We start from the raw sequence: 18,122 nt of genomic DNA on the forward strand, positions 1-18,122 counted from the left end.
ACAGCTAACTCGTATACTATGTATACAATACTTAATGAGCAATACTGAATATAAGTTATTCCCTACCATGGGCTCTCTGGGTATTGCTGAACTATTAGCTTCTGCATAATACAAAGTTTTAATCAAAGACAAAATGCTTAACAATAGCCAATCATTTGTATACAGTGTCCCACCTGAATAATAAACACACATTGACATAATCTGATTCTGAATGCACTGCTCCAAGTCTATGATGTTTGGTTGCAGCAGATCCTGATACAAAGCATTTTATATACAACAGGTAGTATAACTGCACACAACATTGCCATTGTTACTATTATTTCAATAGCATGACAATAGATCCAACCGATTCATGACAACAGAACCAGGACTTAACGGCCAATCCATGTTCCATTTGTGTGACTGCACTTGTGCCATGTTGCCAAAGCTGCCCTTGCCATAGATTCTGTATTTTCATAGATGCCATGTAGTCTTCCCCAAGAACACATGTGACAGCGTGACAATGCAGGATGACAAATAGGTGAGAGTTGTTACCCCATATGAAATAACTTTTGAAATAACATTAACATGTCAATGCGTATTTTACTTTTTAGTGACTGGGTTCAGATCTTCTTTAAAGAGCAGAGAAATTTTAGAATTTCAACTTTGTTTTTAATGATGTAGCGTCCCCCTTCCCCGGTCAGCGCTATCCCAACACAGGATAACACTACCGGTGGCTCTGAAGGGGTGATCTATAGTAAATGAACTAACGGGTCACCCTGTCTTTCCTCTATAAGAAACCTCTACTTTGGATCCACAGCACACCTTGAGTTACTAGGGTCGGTTGCTATGGGTTACGGCAGCTCCGATTCTTCTAGGATATAGGGATATATTTACTTGCTTTTGCCCTTCAGCACTTAGCGCCCTTCTGGTGATCAATTGAAGGGAGATCCAGACTGTAGTTATGATGCTTGAAACTTTTATTTGCAGAACTTCAGGGAGAGAGGAGGAGAGGTAGGATCATCCAGGTAGATGTAGACTCCATTGATGTGTGGTTACAGCTTCCATGCACAGCAGGTCGAACACCTGGCACAGCATAACTTGAAGGAGAAGTTACTGAATCTTGTCTTTAGCAGTAGCAGCCACTGGACCTGCTGCCACCACGCTCCAGGGTCTTCACATGGCTAGTCCCCAGGCTTTTAGGCCTAGCCAGCTCAGGCAGTTCAGTGCAGCCTTCTCGCAGGCAGGGCCTGGGGGAGGAAGAGAGAGCTCACATGGTCCACCCCAAGTATTCATCTCCTCCCCCAGCATGCACCAGTGGCTTTTGTTCAACAGTGATTGGCTGGGGAGGGATATCCACTCATAGCAATCCCATTGGTTGCTTTGTTCTGTGACTAGGGCACACCCTGCAGTACCTCTAGCAGCAGACAGATGGCAAGCAATGATAGATTATTTAGGGGAAAACCACATGAACCAAACGACAAATTAGTATCAGACCCAGGGCCGGTGCTAGACTATGTTAGGCCATACGTGCACCACCCAGCCTCCCTACCGTGTCGCAACCCCTGATCCCCCATTCTCCTGCATCTAGCTTCTGCTGACAACAGGTGTATGTAAGCAGCAGGGAGCATTAGCCAGAGTGCTACTGGCTATTTTAATTTGAAATAGCCAATAGCAGACTGGCTAATGAAACCCCAGCCACTGAGCAGAGGAGCCGACCTGAGAGAGAAAGTTGTCTCAGTTCCGCTCCTCTGCTTAGTGGGTGGGTGCAATAGCAAGCCTACTATTGGCTTTTGCAATTTGAAATAGATGGGGGGGGGGCACAATGGGAGGTAAGTGGTCAAGGCTGCACCCCAGGCAGCAGTGCGCCCTAGGCAGCTGCCTAGTTTGCCTAGTGGCAGCACCGACCCTGATCAGACCACATACTGTCTGACAAACACTAAATTTAATAGCACCCCTTCCACGAGGGCTTCCACTTAGGATACTAAGTGAATATAAATATACATTTTCAGTGGACAATCAAGTTCCTCTTTTGGCAGTGTTACATTCTATAAATTATTTTATATTCTATATTTTCTAAAAACAAAAATTAAAAGAAGTGGTTTAAATTTTTACCTGTGGAAATATGCCAGATTGTTACTGTAAATTAAATGTGTTGTAATTGGTGAGGATACTCTCCGCACACCTTTCAGCAGTCCCGGCCAATAAACAAAGATGGTGCTTGCAGTAACTCCACGGATGGCACCGTGCAAAATACACAATTGGAAGAATAGGTCACCAGCACTCCAAATATTTAAAATTAATAAGTCCTTTTTATTGGACGATAGTGTCACAAAAGAAAATGTTTGATCTTTTGTGACACTATCGTCCAATAAAAAGGACTTATTCATTTTAAATATTTGGAGTGCTGGTGACCTATTCTTCCAATAGTAGATTAAATGTGCACATTTTATTTTCCCTTATCTTCCCTTTTTATAATGAAAGTTATTCTTTGGCACATAGCAAGGTGCACTTACAGGGTAGTTAAACACCTTCCTATCTGGTGATTGGTGCTGCATCTTCTTACCAGCTATCCTGTACATTCAGATTGCTATTATTCTGATTAACTTGGTTCTGAGCTGGATCGACTGACTCTGTTCATGTCTACAGCCTCCGTTGCCAACTGTGCCTTTTCTTGTTATCCTCTTGCCCACTGCCTGTCTCAACCTCTGCCTGGACCCTGAGTACTCCCTTGCACAGAGGCCACTAGGGTCACTCCATGTAGACTGGTCTGGTGAAGAACAAGTTGCCACTTAAACTCCATGGTTTGGGGGAGCCCATGTCACCTGCCAGGGGTGTCACCCATGAAGTTGCACTTTGGGCTGACCTTCTGATTGAAAGTATCACCTCACACCCAGACTCACACATTTGTGGACAATTGCCTGTCTGTCTTTATAGGACTCCATCTGCAATTTTGTATCAGGCCACAGCATATCATCACAGTCAGGCTGGGAGCAGATGTCCATCTTAAAAAATGTGTGTACAGATGCATTTTATTGTGTTAAAGGGACTGGTTGCATGGGTCAGCTGCTGCTGTTAACTTTTACAATCATGTCTTTAGGTGAAAAGAAAGCATTGGTAGCTTGGCTGGATTATCTTGGCTGAAGAATAAATAGGAGACAACAGAATAACCTATATGAAGCAATTCAAACCAGTCTTGAACTAATGTGAATGAGCATATAGTACAATGGTCATTCATGCGAAAGAGTGTCTGTAGACACCTTTAGCCAAGGGTCACTTATTCTTCTGAATCTACACTGGTGATACATGACCAGTTCAGATGCAAATAGTACACAGAGTAGGGAACAATAAATAGATGTTCTTTCTCTGTGAATCAGTTTGAAATGTGAAAGCAGCTTGGAAAGTTATCTTTCTATTATTTTATTTTGTATGGAGTGAGAGGTAGTTGCTTTACAAGCATTCTCTGCCTGAGGGCAATTACAAAATAGTAATCTGCATCACATTACTTATGGCCCTGTGGGAACAGAGCAAGGTTAAGGAGAGCATATATGTTCTACTCAGCATCCCAGGGAGTCATTTCCCAGGTTCTCTCTCATGGATTAGTAGCAGTGTTGCCCAACAAGTAACAATGGTGTTAGCGTATCAAGATAGACATGTCTGGTGTGTGGCCATAGAGAGGTTTGCAAAGGAATTGCCCTGAGCTGGGATGTGGCAAGGAGCATGTTGGACTATAATTAGACAAGAGAGGCTTTCTTCATTGGACCTAAACAACTGAGGATCCTCCCTAGGCGATTACCCTCAGAGCACCTAGAACACTGCCTTCAGCACAACATACGCATCCCACATGTTGTCTGACAACACAAACAATCAATTCTCTCCCCAAGAAATTTATTAAAAGTGACAAATGGACAGGAGTAAAGAGGGGAGAAGTCAAAGTAGAAGCACAGCTGCTTCTATGATGTATTTTGTATAAGAATATGTCTTTAATCCTTTTTTTAACTTTGTTTTTTTAATGATTTAAACAGTTTGGAATTTGAATTGCAATAAGACAAATATTAACTTAAACACTGACCTATATTGCAACAGTTCTTAAGTAGGGATGAGCTTTGGGTTAAAGGAGAACTATGGGGTCAGTGTTTTTCCCCATAGTTCTCCTTAGCGTAACGGGAGGACACAAACTAGCGTCCTCCCGTTACCCTAAGCTCAGTATACCGCGAGCTGCAGCTCGCGGTATACTGAGACGCCGCACCTGGAGCAGATCCCGACGTAGATGACGGGATCCGCCCAGCTGCGTGAGTGACAGCTGGCTCTGCCTATCTAGAGGCAGAGCCAGCTGTATCCGCCCCCTCCCCTGTCCGTTCCGCCAGTCAGCGCTGGCAGATCGGAGCGGGGAGAGGGGAACCCGGTATGTGTTCGCTCACCTCCCGATCTACTGAGCCGACCTGTGACAGTCTCATTGTCACAGGTCGGCTTAGAACTATGAGGTGAGTGGAAATCACTCATCTCATAGTTCTCCTTTAAGCATGGGTCCAAGGTGCACCCAAATCGTTTGCAGTTTTGGGAAATCAGCAAACTAATGTGGCCATTCACCTCCATAGCAACCGACTTCCAATAATTCCTCTAAACATAGGTCAGGTGGTTTAGAATAACAATAATGGGGGGCTTTGGTATGTGCCAGCACCCTCACTATAAAAGGGTCAGTTCCCAGCAGCCATATCGACAATGTGCTTACCTGTCATAGTAAAAGCATAGTGAGCATTGCCAATATACTGTAATGCATAGGGGCAGATTAGTGTAGGGCTTGTAGGTACTGGTCTCTTAAAATAAATGTATACCCTTACTGAATGTCCTTTAGATAGCAAAATGCTGTATATCTTGGGAAATTTGGGGGTAGGGGTGGATTTTAACATCTTAATGCTACTAATGTGTGTTCTGCAGTTTCTTTACAGCCTCTCCACATGCACTGTCTACAATTATACCAGGCTGAATGTGTGTTTTTAAAAAGGACATATGTCCTATTTGCTGGCTGCAATTGTTATTTTTCAAAGCCTGTCCCTGTCCATGGGCACTGCAATCATAGCAGGATGCATTTTTATCACTGGGTATATTTTTTCAATTTGTGTTTGGTGCAGTTTATTTCTTTTCACAACTTGTCCCTGATCAAATGCACTACTGGCTGCATGTGGTTTTTTTACAGGGCATATTTCCTAATTGTTACTGGCTGCAATTTTTTTCAAGACTTGTTTTGTTAAAACAGTGTAATATTCCTGGGCAATGTGTATTAGCACAGAAACGTATTTTTTGTATTGAGAATACACGTGACAAGAAGATTTGCTGGCAGCAGATTGTTGGAGCCAGGGGCAAAGCATTGTAGCCACAGTGGCATCACAAGGGGGTGCGGGGTTGCGTCCCGCACCCAGGTGACACCATCGGAGGGGGTGACACCAAAATGACTGACGGTAATTTTGGTGTCACCCCCTCTGAAAAGTCAGGCCCTTGGTCACGGACCGAGAACCCGACAGTTGCTTGAGAGAGGAGGGGACCCGGCGGCATACCTTATCCCGCCGGTTGATTGTCCCCTACTGTCTCTGCCGACATCCATTACCAAGATGTGCGCCGGCAGATAACGGTGGTACAGCGCGTGACGTCTGTGAGCCGCATGGCATTTGGGAGCTCCTGAATGCTATGTGATATTTGACAAGAGATGTCATTTTGCGGCGAGTTTTCGTCGGGTTCGGACAGTCGTCGTGTGGTGGGCAGGTCGGCGGGCGTCGTGATTGACGCTGGATTACATCGATTGAGCCATTTTTAAAAAAATTAAATGAATAGTCATAAAAGTACCCCTTACTCATTCGCAAGGGGGGTGGCATCTGGGTGCCCCCTTAATTAAAGGGGTACCCCGATGCAACTAAGTCCCCTTGCCCGCAGACCACTCGCAATATCTTCGGTTTAAGGGCTTAGTAGCCCTTCATAATACATCCATACTACATAATTGCTTTAATAAAATTATCGTACAGGTAATCCAAGACTGTACTAAAACACCACCCTGTAATAGTTCTGGTAATACTAAGCACCAGATTTACTTCAACAGCTCGGATGAGCAGGAATTCACTGATGCAAACACCCAGGACAATGCACCTGATTTCTCAAGCATCACTCCCGTAACTCCGCAAGTAGTAACATCTTCGGAAACTCATTGGAGTCTTCTAGGACAAAGGACTGAAGGTATGCTTTCTGAGACCAACTTTAGACTCCATAAAACTGTCTCAAACAATGCTGTTGTTATGAAAGCCTTTCAACCTGGTGATCATGCCACAGGATTTAAGGACTTAAATCTGGGAATGGATATGCCACCTGTACAGAGAAGTCTGGGCTTACGGTGGGACTTATTAAAAGACACCTTAGGCTTTCAAGTCAGCTCTACAGACAAGCCACATATTAAATGTGGTATTCTCTCAGTGGTTTTCATTACCATACAAGGTAAATCCTTACTGAGACAGCTATCAGAGACTACTAGAGATTGGGATGCTCCGCTGCCAACAGATAGACATTCAGAATGTGAGTCCTGGAAGCAATCTCTCCATGCTTTAGATGGAATTCACATTCCACGCTGTTACACTTCAGCTTCACTTGCTGCAAATCAGATAAAAGAGATTCACATCTTCTCAGATACATCTACTGAGGCCATAGCAGCTGTCGCCTACCTCAAGGTAAGAGACTCTTCTAAACCCATGTAGAATTTCTGTTTGGGACAGCTAAGTTACCACCTAAGCCTGAACACACAATTCCTAGGCTTGAACTTTGTGGGACTGTACTAGCTGTAGAAATTGCAGATTTGATATTGCGTGAGCTAGACATTCAGATAGATGACATCAAGTTCTACACAGACAGCAAAGTTGTTCTGGGCTACATATACAATCAGACAAAACATTTCTGTGTCTATGTCAGCAACCGTGTAGAAAGAATCGGGAAATCCTCTAAACCTGAACAGTGGCATTATGTTCCAACTGAAATTAATCCTGCAGATCATGCCACCAGGCAAGTGTCTGCAAGTGTCTTTGCAAATTCTTCTTGGTTAACAGGCCCTGAACTCCTGCTGGATCATCCAGAAGAAACCAGAGCTGAACAACACAGCTGAACAACAATTGCCAGATATTCTCCAAGTCACTGGCCTCTCGACTTGGCAGATTCCCTCCATCTCCTGAGGAAGCGTCTATGGTGCGAAACGCGTATGGAACAGTACACACCCTATCCCATCTTCAGATAAGGCTATTTATACAATGACTTGGAGAATATCTGGCAATTGTTGTACATTACCTATCATGTGTTCTTATTATCTATATGTCTAGATGCTACTGATGAATTTATTGCATCATCCAAATCATGTCTTTATTATGCTATTGCCTTAATCATGAAATCAATGAGTGGGTTTTGGAGGTACCTGTCTACTAGGATATGCGCATCCTTATTTTAAATGTTTAGTCTTTTTTACTATATATGTACTTAATAAAATAATATTTTTATATGAAACAATTATGTGGTTAATTGGATGTCATTTGGTGCCATTAAAGCCCCACTTACCCTTATGCTTTGATCAACAATCTTATGATGGCCCTAGACCGCAGAAGTGGGAAGCCGGAGGACTCTCAATATGGTGGATGAATAAAAAAAAATAAAAAAATTCTATATTTAAAAACAACTTTTTAGGTTCATTGGTCAGTACATTAGACATTTTTCTTTACTCTTTGATTATATGGAAATGTTTTTGTATAATGCACACATTTGTGTACTGTATTCGGTTTATGATTTAACTTATGAATTTCAGAATGCTTGGCTATGCATTGGCTCATGCACAATCACATATGCCACCCCTTGTTCCTTCCTATTAATTGATTTTAAAATGGAAAGATGCACATCCACGATTTTAAGCTTTCAATTCCCTCTATACTCAAGCCACTAGACCATAAGGCTAATAGGTGGATCCGTTTGGATCTCATCACTAAAAGATGCATGTTGCAGCTGTGCTGGCATCGTGTGTAATTCCTTATATTATACTGTGTGATATTGTTCTGCACGATCGCATGTTTCCGAGGGCTACTTGGCTGTATCCTAATGGAAACGTGCGACAAAAACGCCCCAAAGAAGCTCCTGTACTTTTTTGGGCGTAGGGCGTTTTGTAGCGCGTTCATACGGCCTGTAATACGCCCAGGTGTGAACCATACCCATAGGAAATAATGGGAATTCGGTGTTTGAGCGTTTTGCAGAGCATTCGAACGCGCTACAAAACGCCCAGGTGTGAACCAGGCCTAACAGAAGCATAATTTTGGCATTGTTGTAAAGTGGTGGGATGCCAGCAGCTAAATGTTTTAGGAGAGGTTCATGAAGTGCATCCTCTGGTGTAGGAATTTCCTCCCTGTCGTTAGGCAACTGATTGCACTTGATGATCTGAGGAAGATCAGTTCTTCCATGTCCTTTTATAGGAGAAATTATTAATTCAGCATAAGTTGTTCTTCCTGTCAGTTGCACTGAACCAGCACAGGTGTACAATGTATAGGATAGCACGTTACCCTTTATGACGAATAAGTCAAAGAATTCTGAAGTGGCAAGTGATTGACTGCTTTTGTCATCTAAGACAGCATACATCTTGACTGCTTTTTCAGGTTGTCTTTGGTGAAAAGCCTTGACAAGACATATTTTTGCAAGTCTTTCCCCAAAGTCTTTTGTGAAGTAGTTCATTACATTTTGAGGTAACTGTCGCAGGTGGTTGCCCATTGCGCTCCCTGCAGACTACAGTAAATGAAGAAAAAACACTTGTGGCTGGAGCATGACTTTTTTTGCTCCCCGCCATGATTTGAAACAGGGCAGGATGTAGGTAGCTGCTGTGGATTGCTTGGAGGTGGACCAGGATGCATAGCTGTAACATGTTTGTCACTACTGCATTCTGTGCATTTGATGACAACTTTACAGTCTTTAGCAAATAGATCATAGGAAGCACAGCACCTATAGCATACTCCAAGTTTCCGGAGAATCTCCCTGCGCTCTTGTAAAGACTGCCCTAAGCCCACAACATTTCTTAAGAGGGTGAGGTTTCTTGTGAATTAAGGTGCCCATACACCCACTTTTGTCTTGCGATGGTCGTATGCTTATTGAAAGCTCGTACGATCTGCCCACCTTGGATGGGCAGATCGTACTTGCGATCATCGAAAGCCCGCCCCGCTGAGGGGCGGGCTTCCGATGACCGCAATGCAGAATGGGCAGTGTGCGCGTGCGCACACCGGCCCGTTCCACAGCTATCAAACGAGCAGGCTAGAAACCCGCCGACAATCGTACGATTCTCGGCGGCTTTTCGAGCATGCTGGTTCGACAAAAGACGTGCAACCGTACAGTGGAGACGGTCGCACGCCTTCCATACACTGTACGATTCTCGTACGATCGTGGGATTTCCCGCGATTCTCGTACGAGAATTGTACAGTGTATGGGCACCTTAAGGCACTGATGATTAGGGTCTTTATCTCTATCGTCCACAACACTCTTATCAGTAGGAGATGTTATGGAAGGTGAGATGAATGTCCTTTTAACAGATACTGCTCTATTAAAGTCTCTATGTTTAGCCGCTGTATTATCATACCTTGATGATGATGAAGCAGGCAAGTTGGGTTCACTGAAGCTGGGATCATTCCTCGTCCAGGCTTGATCACCGATGAACCTGCAAAAATGTGAGAATGGGGGGGCGTGTCCGGCCGCCGATCGTAATGGCCGTATAGAGAGTGAGCTCCGGTCCAAAAAGCCCTGTCAGCAATGATTTTAACAGCTTCCAGCAGCCTGTCTCCCCTGCCGTTAGGTCCGGTATATGCCCGATCGTTATGGGAACGAATCCATCATGCCCAAAAGAGGGAAGGGACAACAGAAGCCTCAAAAAATGAGTGAATTCTTCCCAGCCTCACATAACAGAGGTGGACAAGATGGCGCCGGCTCCAGGCGCGCTGCCTCAGCCAGATCACGATCTCCCCTGTCAGCTGGCTCGATCACTGACAGTCATCCTCCAGCAGCAGCAGCAACATTAACGATCAATCAGGGTGAGTCATCTCCCCCAGACTCTCCTACCACACGCAGCCCAGCTAAAACAAAGAGATCTAAGGGAGCTGATTCTTCCTCCTCCTGTCCCTCACTGACAGCTGATTTACCTCACACTCCCTTCATGTCACTTGACACATACCCATCCACTACTGACCCAGCTTCTTCAACAATTATGAAAGAAATGCTTCTCTCACTGCGCTCAACCTTGCAGAAGGACATTTCCTCAATGTTTGATAAGCTGTCACTCTCCATGCAACAACTCTCTATAAGAGTCACACATGTAGAAACCAGAATAAGTGATCTCTCTCAGGGCCACAATATACTAGTGGATCACCATGATTCTCAATCCTCAGATATACAATGGCTGAAACTGAAATGTGCGGACCTGGAAGATAGGTCACGCCGTAATAACATCAAATTTAGAGGGATTCCTGAAACGGTTGCCCCACAACAACTGACAGGTTTTGTCATTCAAATCCTCAAGGAGCTTCTCCCTGATGCCACTACGACGGATCTCCTGGTGGATCGCGCTCACAGAATAGTCAAACCGTCATCTCTGCCGTATGCCGTCCCTAGAGACGTGCTAGCTCGGATCCACTTTTATCACATAAAAGAGAAAGCCATGATGGCGGCGAAATCTATCCAGTCTCCATCCTCGCGGCTTCAAGGGGGTCAAGCTTTTTGCGGATCTTTCCCAACTTACACTTTTGAACCGCCGCAAACTGGCTCCTCTGACGAATACTCTGCGTCAACATCACATTATCTACAGATGGGGATTCCCTACTAAAATCCTAATTTCTCATAGTGGGAGAATCTTCACAATAGCCTCATTGGAAACAGGATACAAGCTCCTCACCGAATGGAACATTCCTCTTCCTCCCGTGGAAACACGTAATTCAACGGCACCAAGAAAGGTTCCCCAAGACTGGACCTGATCAAATCGTCCACTTCCCTCACCTACTTTTGTCCCAGGGGCTCCTGGTATTTGCATCTTTCATTTGGGCTCACGGTTAATTAAGTCATGAGTTTGACTTTAATAGGATCTACCAACTGCCTATTGCCTCCGTCCGCTTCAGTAGCAGATGCCACCCAGGTTTTTCGGCCATTTTTGCCGACCTGTTCTTACTTAGTTTATGTTGGTTTCAGTTGCTCTTCATTTTTGCCTTGTATCTGATCTTAATTTTTATTTTATTTTTTCTACACATCATTTAATGGTCACCGTTGATAATTCTTGTTCCCCCTCAACTTTATGTATGGTGCCTCACCGTAAATGCTGTTCTCTTCCTGCCCTCCAGCACTGGAAGACACTTCTACACTCGCGATGGACATACACACGCTCAATTTAGCTCTCCCATTTGTATGAATGCTGATTCATTTTTCATCTATAAATGCCAAAGGCCTTAACAGCCCCCAGAAAATATACAACCTGCTAAGAGAGGCTCGAAAGCTTCGCAGCGAAGTATTGTTGGTACAAGAAACTCACTTTGCTAAAGATAAAACTCCTCACTTTACATTCAAGGACTTCCCACACCTTTTCCTCGCCAGCGCGGATAAGAAGAAAGCCGGAGTCCTTATCGCTGTATACTCCTCAGTAGCTTTTAATCAATCATAGGCCTATATCCCTACTGAACTCTGACATAAAAATGTATGCGAAAGCCTTATCGCTGCGTCTTCTTTACATACTTCCTTCCTTGATCCATCCTGACCAAGTAGGCTTTACGAAAGGCAGACAAGCCCCGGATGGCACCAGGCGTATCCTTAATATTCTCCGACACATTGAAGAAACCAAATTGCCCTCACTACTCCTCGCCTTAGACGCCGAAAAGGCATTCGACAGAGTTCATTGGGGATACCTTAAGGCAGTGCTCCAGAAATTTGGCTTTCAAGGCTCCATCCTATCAGCCATCTTAGCCCTCTACTTTTCCCCTAGTGCAAGAATACTCCTCTCAGGCACACTGTCAGATCCCTTTCCTTTCACTAATGGGACATGACAAGGATGTCCCCTGTCCCCCATCATCTTTGTACTTCTAATGGAGCCCCTGGCACATCATATCCGTACCGAGGCGCACATTACCGGAATTAAAGTAGACCCTACTACACATAAAATGAGTCTCTTTGCAGATGACATTCTCCTTGTAATTACCAATCCCAATACTTCCTTACCAGCAGTATGTTCGTTACTATCTGAATTTAGCAAAATTTCTTTTTATAAATTAAATGTTTCAAAATTGCAAATCCTAGACCTCCACATCCCCACTTCTCTGAAAAACCAACTGTCAATGAAGTATCCGTTTTCATGGGGGGCTAACTCGATTCTCTACCTTGGCATTACTTTGCCTAAGACTGCCAAACACTGCTATGACCTCAATTTTAAGCCTCTTCTTCAACAAATTCCCAATGAACTACAAAACCTTTCCCACTACTACCTTTCAGTGACTGGCAGAATAGCTGCTCTAAAAATGTTTATACTTCCTAAAATCCTTTATATTTTCAGAACAATACCTGTTATACCACCTTCCTCTTTCTTTAAATCTCTTCAACAACATATATCCCGATTTATCTGGCAGGGTCGTAGACCCAGATGTGCGGCCCATATCCTATATAAAAATAGAATGGTGGGCGGTCTGGCTCTGCCCACCCTAAAATGCTATCATAGAGCAGCTCTGTTAGATCAACTTCAAAATTGGTGTAAACCTACTCCCGATAAGCAATGGGCTCATATGCAAATGTGGTTGCTGAAAGCGAAATCTGGGCTAGATCTTCTAATTTCAGCCAAACTCTCAAAACTTCATTACACTCCACCATATGCTTCCATTCAAGCCACTCTAGAAGCATGGGTATCCATGTCTTTACACTCGACAATGTCACCCTCTCTACAAAACATTCACCCCACATTTAATGTTTTAACTTACTGTATCCCCCATATCGGCTTAAATAAATGGAATCAACACGGGATTACCCATATAAGGGATCTTTATTCCTCCAACGACACCAAAAATCACTAGCATTATTGCCCTCTCAATACAATATCCCGAAAGTGGAATTCCACTGTTATTACCAAATTACACACTTTCTACAAAAAACGCAGATACCGGGCACAATACAGATGGACTCAAACACAAATTCCTTTTTAGCCCTTCCACCTCCTCAAAAGGCATAACCCTGTTCTATAAATTCCTAGGGAACACTTTGGGCTTCATTAAGACTACTCACATGCTGAAATGGGAACGCGAATTGGGAATGATATTCTCTGAGCAACAATGGTTGAAGGACATTCATATTTCCTATACAAGCAACCAATGTGCCTCTCATTGGGAAGCGTTTTACAAAATGCTCCAAAGATGGTACCATACACCTTATAAGTTGTCCAAATTCTCCAGCTCCCAATCACCCAGAATATTCTATATGCAGCAAAGTCTTTAATCTCACGGCAATGGCTTTCCCCCTCTCCCCCTAACTTCTTAGAAGTGATCCAAAGGACCAATCTACAATGCTCCTACGAACGTATGTACGCAAACAAAAATCACACTTTTCATCGTTTTCATAGACAATGGAATAAATGGCTCACAAGCCCTTTTTACTCGCGTTGACCATACATATACAAGTGTATTTCGTAGTTTCGTTTCTGAATTCCTTCTTTTTTTTTTCTCTAGTTGGTTTGTATAGTTTTGTCTGATACAGGTGTCCCTGAACGCATTATGTCATTTTTACTGTGTTCTACTCTCTATACTGCATCTATGACATAGATTCCAATGCATGACCATTTATTAGTATGTACCAACGTGACAGTCATGTATTCAAATACCCTGTATCGAGGCTGTTTTTTCTTCTTTATGTTGAACGATGTGTAACAAAAACATTTCAATAAAATAAATATTGTTGGAAAAAAAATGTGAGAATGGAAGAAAAGATACATTATAGTCTCTTTTGCATTTACTGGAGGAAAATATACATTATAGTCTCTTTTGTATTTACTGGAGGAAAAGATACATTATAGTCTCCTTTGTATTTTGAGCCCTGTCACGAACATTTCTCTTGCAGGCCATATGGCAGTTTAGACACCAATTGATTTATGCCATGAGCGGTGTCCAGGAAGCTTAGTCTATGTAGACGTGGGTCTGTCTATGCCAACTCTGGCTATATGAGGAGGCCACTTAGTTCTTGGAGCTTGCAATGATCTTTGTTATGTATTTTTGGAAAGTTTTGCAGTCTCTTGAATAGGGCGCTTTCTATGGCTTCAGAGCTATCATAGGTTTGCTCAAGTTTTGCCCATGCAGCAGCAAGACCTGCATCTGGGTAGTCAACATGCACTGCTCTCAGTCTTTTAACACGATCTGCAGGTCTGGCCCCAGCCACTTTATGAGCAAATCAAGTTCCTCCTTGGCCGTAAAGGTTGAGATCAACAATAGCAGCTTTGAAGGTTGATCCCCAGGCCCTGTAGTTCTCTGGACAGTCGCCGAACCTTGAGAGGCTAGTGTTAATGAGCTCATGGCATTTTTTGTTCAAATAAAGGACTCTTTCAAGGTGTGTATTTATTTATCACATTGTCTCAAAACCATATATGCAATAGATATTTAAGTTATACAAATGGCATGTCAATTTTGATTCTAAAGCGCATTTCCACCTTTGTAAGTGATTTGTATTCTTTGTAGTAATACAAAGAATGCAGGGGCCATGCAGTGGCGTCGCTAGAGGGGGGCAAGGGGGGGCAATTGCCCCTCCTAGGTTAGTGTGTGCCCCCCGCTAACAGTGGCGGATCCGAGTGTGCACCCGCTGCTTGTTTGGTGAGGCCGGTGGCCAGTGGCGGCTCTTTAATTAGACCGCCTAGACCAGGCCCTGTAGTTCTCTGGACAGTCGCCGAACCTTGAGAGGCTAGTGTTAATGAGCTCATGGCATTTTTTGTTCAAATAAAGGACTCTTTCAAGGTGTGTATTTATTTATCACATTGTCTCAAAACCATATATGCAATAGATATTTAAGTTATACAAATGGCATGTCAATTTTGATTCTAAAGCGCATTTCCACCTTTGTAAGTGATTTGTATTCTTTGTAGTAATACAAAGAATGCAGGGGCCATGCAGTGGCGTCGCTAGAGGGGGGCAAGGGGGGGCAATTGCCCCTCCTAGGTTAGTGTGTGCCCCCCGCTAACAGTGGCGGATCCGAGTGTGCACCCGCTGCTTGTTTGGTGAGGCCGGTGGCCAGTGGCGGCTCTTTAATTAGACCGCCTAGTTTGCCCTGTCGGAACGGCAGCCAGGTAGCGTTGTGAGCTCCCAGACCTGTCGCAGGGCTGAGAGCTCATCCGTTTCCTCGATCGTCGGTCCCGACCATCAACTCGGTCTTCTGAACAGAGCTTCGCCCACCAGCCAATGAGAAGAGACCTCACCCCTTCCATCCACCGCACGAGGATCTCTGGCTGGGAGGCGGAGTTTAACGTCAGAAACTGATGGAGACGTCGTCCTGCACGCTCCTGCCAGCTCCCGCCCGCACGATGTGATCAGCACAGCACAGTACTGGAGTGGCAGGCTGTAGAGGCCTATGGCGAGCCCTGTGGAGATCCCTGTGGAAAGCAGGTGAGAGCCGTGTGGAGAGCCCTGGTTTAACCAAAGCTCTGTGGGGTCTCACCAGGGCTCTGTGGGGTCTAACAAGGCTGGTTAGACCCCCACAGAGCCCTGGTGAGACCCCTCAGAGCCCTGGTGAGACCCTTGAGAGCCCTGGAGAGACCCTACGGAGCCCTGGTGCTGGTGAGACCCTACAAAGCCTTGGTTCAACCAGGACTCTGAGGGGTCTCATCAATGCTCTGAGGGGTCTCACAGGGCTCTGTGGGTCTAACAAGGCTGGTTAGACCTCACAGCGCCCTGCTACCCTGGTGAGGCCCCCTCAGAGCCCTGGTGAGACCCCACAGAGCCCTGGATAACCAGGCTGGTGAGACCGCACATAGCCATGGTGAGACCCCACAGAGCCCTGGTGAGACCCTACAGAGACCTGGTGAAACCCCATCTCACCCTAGTGAGACCAGAGCCCCGGTGAGACCCCCACAGAGCCCTGGTGCTGGTGAGACCCTACAGAGGCCTGGTTTAACCACGCCTTTGTGGGGTCTCAACCGGGGCTCTGTGGGGGTCTCACCAGCCCTGGTTAAACCCCACAAAGCCCTGTTGGGACCCTACAAAGCCCTGGTGAGACCCTATAGAGCTCTGGTTTAACCAGGGTTCTGTGGGGTCTCACCATGGCTATGTGCAGTCCAGCCTGGTTAGACCCCCTCAGTGAAAATGAAAGAGAGATGCTGATTGGTTGCCATGCACAGTTGCGCCAGATTCTGTCTGCTTCAGTTTTGACAAATTCCCTTCATTGTGCTGAGACCCCGGAAATGTCCGTGGTCAGCTGAGATGTGCGGGGTCACAGAGGCTGCACAGTATCACTGGAAATGTGCAGGGTCACCATAGATGTGGGGTCACCGTAGATGTGTGGGGTCACCGTAGATGTGCGGGGTCATCGAGGATGTGCGTGGACATCGGAGATGTGCGGGGTCACTGGGGATGTGTGCAGTCACCTGGGATGTGCGGAGTCACCGGGGATGTGCGCGGCATATCGGTGCATCCCTAATTGAAGATTTGTGTCTGGGGCACAAATGCAGATTGTAGTTTCCATCTTATATTTGGATTGGTTTTGTATATTTAACATTCACCTGTTTTTGTGGCACATCTGATTGTGTTTAAGTACACTGGGGATGGCTTGGAATGATTTAGAAGAACAGTGTAAATCACATTATATACATAGAGGAAAATTTATCAAAACTGGAGTAGCCAAAATCTGGAGCAGCTGTGCATGGCAACCAATCAGCAACTCTCTTTCATTTTCAAATCTTAACTGAACAAACTGAAGAGAGAAGCTGACTGGTTGCCATGGGCAACTGCTCCAGTTTTAATAAATCCCCCCCCTCCCCACATTGTCCAGGGGGCAGTGCAGAGGGACTGGAAGATTTATTTTACCTGTGCCTACAGATTGTTGTGATTGCTAAAGAAATTTGTTATATTTTGTTCTGAGCGATTACTGGAGGCAACATATAACGGATTTCTTTAGCAATCACTTACAACAATCCTCCAACTGTAGTCAAAGTCATTCTGGACTGCCCAGGGGGTGGTACCACTATGAATATTAATGATTGCACGTGCACGAGTGAAGCAAAGCATTGTGGGAAAAGACGTTTTCCCACTCCCTACATTGTAGTTTCCACTGTACACAACAGTCCGGCGGCCATTTCTAAACAGCCATGTAGAGTCTGAGAGGACAACTAAAAAAAAGTAAGTTTTTGTGTTTATATCCAGGATCTGCATATGGCGCCCTCATCTACACACCGTGTATATTACATATGTTTTTTTTAAAATGCCCCACAAAAGGTGGAAATGGGTTTTAAGGTAGTATATCAAATCCACCAAGGGGCAACAGTTGCCGTGTGACTATAGCATCCCAAGCCATCTACTCAGTTCAGATCTACATCAGCATGGTACCCCTTCAAGGATTGCCAGCATTAAAGAGATATGTACAAGTATTTGCTCCACTTTAAAATAAATCTAAAAAAAAATAAAAAGAAAAAAAAGGAAATAATGATCTTTTATGGATACTGGTATGTAGCGCTGACTAATAAAGTGATTTTAGCACCTCAAGCAGACCTCCAGGGATGAAATATGAATACTAACATTGAGCCAACCTGGACCAATGTATGCAAGATCATGCCCGGAGTTAGGTTTTATTTATACAAAGGAGGCTGCACATATGGTATCACTTCACCATGCATTAAAGTTGCCAGATCTCACACCCAATCATATATCCAAGTGATGAGGGTAAAGTCCAATATGCAGATTTTAAAATTAAGGTGGGCAAACATTTCTTAGGCAATTCAATGGATATAACTTGCATGTATAAGGTGACCAGATTTTTTAACTGAAATCCAGGGAAATTTTTGTAGCTTCTGACAGGCTGTGCTATTAGCGTATCTTCTCAGAAGCTGCATACAGCACGCGCAGGTTTAAAATAGTAACCGGCAGACGCTGTATGCAGCTTCTGACAGC

Source organism: Nanorana parkeri, unplaced genomic scaffold (assembly GCF_000935625.1).
Source record: "Nanorana parkeri isolate BGI_ZX_2015 unplaced genomic scaffold, ASM93562v1 scaffold1839, whole genome shotgun sequence".
NCBI lineage: Eukaryota > Metazoa > Chordata > Amphibia > Anura > Dicroglossidae > Nanorana > Nanorana parkeri.